Consider the following 5130-nt stretch of genomic DNA (forward strand, 5'->3'; position numbering starts at 1 on the left):
ATAAGCAGACCAAATTGGCTGGCGGGAGATGAAAAGGGCATCCTAGTAACCGGATTATCATAATAACCGTGTATCGTACTAACGGAGCTAATTATATCATAAAAGACTAGAAATTTGCCGGGAAATGAAAATAGTATCGTAATAAGTAGTAATTCGTTTTAACCGATATCGATATAACGAGACTTTACTGTATTTACTAATCAGCACTGTGTGAACATCACCAACATGAAATCAACCCTCCCCCCCCAAAATCCCAGCAATGTTCCCATGCCGACAAGGCCTTTGACCAAAACTTGCAATCTTTTCTCATTTGTAGCCTTTACACAACAATCGCCTTTTCAGTATGTTATTCTTGTGCTTCAGGCATGACTAATCAACTCCCGCTCAAACTGTGACAGTAGCGTAAAGGCTCTTGCTTCTCTCTAGCTCTTCTTCACGGTTCCTGGGCCTGCATTGCTATGTGAGAAATCAGCAATGATCCCAGAGTTTAAAAGGTTTTCAAATTGTATGAAAAAAGAGCAAATACTTTATTAAGCCTACATAGCAGAGTCTACATAGAGTCTACATAGCACTGGCCGTGCCCCTCTAGAATGTGAAACTTAATTTTGTATGAGAGATACTGGCTTGAACTGCTTTGTAACTATGCTCGCAGTACTTTTTCCATGGGTTGTCTGCAAGTGTTGCGTAACTCTAGTTGTGCTGTGTGAGTGTATGTGTGACAAATGCCTTCTATGAAAAGATATTAGACTGAAAAAGCACTAAGCTAATAGACTGAATCTAAATGTGGAGTTATAATATCGATCAGTAGCTTCTGTGTTAGGGACCTTAGCTCGTTCTGAAAGTATATTTCCATCACTGTTGCCTCGGAATACTGTTGTCTCTCTTCTGCCTACTCAAGTCACAGCAGTCCAAAGTTTTCAAGCATATCACAGTCTGTAAACCAGGTAAAATACTAATGTAAACCTCCAAAAATTATATTCTGGCACAGTGGGACAGTCTCTTTAATGAAACACTGGTTGCTGACTACATTATTTAAAAAAGTCGATAACCAGCTCAGAATATGCAACAGAAAAGCCTTTTATATGTATTTCGATTCTATACTTAGTGAGAAAATATTTGACCTATAAAGGCAATGGACAGAATGGTTGGTCTTTGTTGTGGGGAGCAGCTGGAGAGCAAAGATTTGAGGTGAAAAGGGTCAGTCAATTAATTCAGGTCAGGAGTAAACAACAACTGTGATACAACTCTCCAAAATGTTCCTGTAAGTCAGTGGTTTCCATCAGGCCGGGGACAAACATTGTTTAGCCCCCACCCCCATTTGTAATATTGAGAAAAAATATATATATTTGCCCACAATAGTGACCAATAATGCATGGAATGTAAGAAATATTTATCATGGAATTATGGACTTCACAGGAATGACTTCATGTGAATGTTACATGGGAGTACATCACATAGTACAATTCATAGTTCCAATGTCCAAATAGGAATAGAAAAAAGCAAAACATAAACAAGGTGTTAGTGGTAGTGTTAAAAGTGATAAAATAACAAATTCCAAAGCCATTTCTTTGATCCTGGAAGAAAGTAAACTCTCCTCAGTGACAGATTGAGTTTCCAATTTAATGGAACTGTCAAAGACTGCTTTTGTTACATTGTGCGGTCCCCTGCGGTCCCTGCATATGCTTTTTAAAAAAAAAAAAATAATGGCAGACAGTGAATTGCTACAGTTGGTTTGTATGTTGGACACTCTGGTGGTGCAGCTCAAGACAGCCCATTTATCTTGAAGATAAACTGCTAATTGTTGCCTAGATCACATGTATGTAAATTAGATAGTCCAAGGTCAGGCTTGATAACCTTGACAGGATTTGTCTCAGAACAATTGCAGTGGAACCTCTAGAGTCAAACACAACCCATTCCATGACACTGGCTGACTTTCAAACCGTTCTAATTGACCTTTTTTCTCCAATGGAGATAATATTTTAGATGATTTTTCAAGGCACACCGAATACTGTGTTCTATGGCTACTATATGTCAAAATGGAACATACCAAAAGAACAATTTCACCTCAGTAACCAGCAATAGAACATAGGTTGGAAAATATCAGTTCCAAACAAAAATAAGGAGAAAAACAGATTTTTGAGAAAAGACATATGTGAAATATAACTTTCACTTGCACCTTTTTGCTTTTATGACAGCTCAAATATTTAAACAACTATACCAACGTAAACAATACATCATTACATCATAATTACAATTATATTTATAATTGACTAAATTGACTAAATATTTGTAATTTATTATATTTATAATTATATTTATTTAACTATTTACAATTTTCAAATTCAGGCCTAAACTGTGTGTGTGCATGCATGTGTTAAAATTTCCACACAGATATTATGAATTAAAATGTCTTTCTGCACGCTACACTCCTCCACGCTCTCGCTCTTCCTCCTCGCTGTTTTTACATGCAAAAGATGCATGCCAAGCTCTTATCAACTAAACATCAATCTGACGTTTTTTTTTGCTCAAGACTAATGTAATGGTGACCTCTTGGAGTCAGTCATCATCTCGTTTTGCCGCTCACACCAAAAAAGTAAAAGTCCTAATGAACATTAACACTTATTCCTATTATAAAAGTACAAAGAGAGGTTATCCACTGTATAATAAAACTAAAATAAAGTAAAATTACCCACAACTTAATCTGGTGACTCACTACTCCACTTGTCCCCGATGCAAGCGGACTAACAGTGAAAAGTTAAAAAAAAAACAATTGCCATTTCTTGTAGAAATCAGTTATTTCATTTTTGCTGACTGTCGTTCTATAATGTCACTGTTCACTTTTCACCCTTAGCAGGTAATGAATAGGAAGGAGCCGGATGCCCGTTATAACCAATGCAGATACAGATACAGATACAGATACAGATACAGATACAGATACAGATACAGATACAGATACAGATACAGATACAGATAGTGGTGTACTCGCTCATAAAATGTTGCTTGAGAAATGTCATCGCCCCGATGATTACGAATACGCACTGAAACCAGACTGAAAAACTATGTAGCTGTTAGTTCTGACATACACTTTTTGGTGCAACTTAGACACATCATCAGTGTGGTATCCTGGGTTCACTGGGTGTTTCGGGCCTCACAACAGACACCCTCGCCCAGGTGACCCAGTCGGGTTGATCAGTCCCAGCTTGTGTCTAAGTAGCTTTTGTTGTTCTCCACGGATCTCCTCGCTTGATCCACAGCCATTTGGATGCCTTTTCTGCTGCGTCAGTGATGTTCTTGATGGCTCTTTTGTTGTGCTGACCCTTCACTCCCAGCATCTTGAGTGCTCTAATGAGAGACTGGCCTACAAATCCTCTGCACCCGACCTCGATGGGGTTGCATCGGGTCCTCCATCCTCTGCTTCGGCATTTGTCTGCCAGCTCCTCATACTTGGCCCTCTTCCTCTCAAAGGCCTCCTCCATCCAGTCAACTCCAGCAGGACCACTTGCCGAGTTGTTTCTGACACCAGGACCATGTCTGGCCTGAGAGTGGTCACTGCGATGTTCTCTGGGAATTTGAGCTGTCTCTCTAGGTGGACTTTCAGCTGCCAGTCTCAACCTGTCGCCACCAGCCCCCCTGCTTGACTCCGGCACTGCTTTGGCTTCTCCCCAGCCCTAACAAAGACGATGGACTGCCTTGTTGGTTGATGGTGTTTACTGGTGTAGATTCCTGTGCTGATGGCATCTGCAATGACCCGCAGCACTTGGTCATGGCGCCAGCGGTAGCGCCCGTCCCCCAGTGCCCTTGGGCAGCAGCTGAGGATGTGTTCCAGTGATCCAGCACTCCGGCAGAGAGGGCACAGTGGATTCTCTGCCAAGCCCCAGCGAAAGAGGTTGGACGGACTTGGGAGCACATCGTACACCGACCGGATGAGGAACTCAATCCGGTGTGGCTCAGATCACCATAGCTCTGTCCACGATATCTTCCGGTCAGCTGCCTCCTCCCATCGGGTCCATGCTCCCTGCTGCCGCATCCCTACTGTCCTAGTACAGCGGGCTTCCTGTACCCCTGCTCGGACTTCCTCCTTGATCAGCTGACGCCTTTCCTTTCCCTGGGCCTTGTTGAAGTGAGGTCTTTGGTTGCTCCCAAGGCCTGCCCGTCCGGAAGCCACTGTTCCCACCAGCTCACTGTGTCGTAAGCGGGACTCAGCCTGGTCTACCGCCTCATGAGCTTTCCACTTCCTGTCAGTTCGTACTTCTATGCCAGCCGAGGAGACTATGATGTCACTAGAGTCCCTATACAGCAGCACCTCTCTTGCTCGGTTGACCATAAACTCCTCCATCAGACTACTGAAGGGCAGTTTCAGCTTGTTGTGCCTCCCGTACAAGGCGATGCTGCTGAGGCTTCGCGGTAAGCCCAACCACCTCCGCAGGAAACAGCTGACCTTCCTCTCGAAGCCCTCGACGGTGGTCAGTGGCACATTGTAGACCAGCAGCGGCCAGAGTAGGCGTGGCAGGATGCCGTGTTGGTAGATCCAGGCTTTAAACTTGCCTGGTAATCCTGACTTATCCACTGCTGTCAGCCAGGTTCCCAACTCCTCTGATGTCGCTTGGAGTGCTCCGGTGTCCTTCAAGGTACAGTACAGTACCTTAGTAAAATCTACTGTAACCTACTGTAAAATCTTGCACATTTATTTTCTGTGTTCTGTATTGCTGCATGTGCAGTGGTAATCATTATAATTATTATTTCATATTGCTTAATTTATTACTTAGTTTGTATTTATAATATTGACTTATTTACATTACTATTCTGTTAAACTTGCATGTTTTTTCACAAAATGTGCATGTTTTAAGTACCGGTTTAAGCACCGTAACAAAAGTATCAATATCATGTAAATGACACCCAACCATACGGACGAGACAACATTCTGGACCTGAACCTCACATCGTGGATACTGGACTACCTCAGCAACCGTCCACAGTATATGAGTACACGGGACTGTGTGTCCGACACGCTGTCTGCAGTATGGGGGCCCCGCAGGGAACGGTCCTGGCTCCGTTCCTTTTCACCCTCAACACCTGCAGAAGTTCTCCGACGACTCTGCAATCGTCGGCCTCATCACAGATGTGGACGACA

The 5130-nt window shown here is 43.0% G+C and overlaps 1 pseudogene; it reads right to left on the reverse strand.

Moving 5' to 3' along the window:
• Positions 1-3110: 3110 nt before the first annotated feature.
• LOC131111081 (uncharacterized) lies at positions 3111-4920 on the reverse strand (annotated as a pseudogene).
• Positions 4921-5130: the final 210 nt, after the last annotated feature.

This window comes from Doryrhamphus excisus, linkage group LG20 (genome assembly GCF_037039965.1).
Source record: "Doryrhamphus excisus strain RoL-2023G ecotype Guam linkage group LG20, RoL_Dexc_Guam_v1.1, whole genome shotgun sequence".
Taxonomy (NCBI): Eukaryota; Metazoa; Chordata; class Actinopteri; order Syngnathiformes; family Syngnathidae; genus Doryrhamphus; species Doryrhamphus excisus.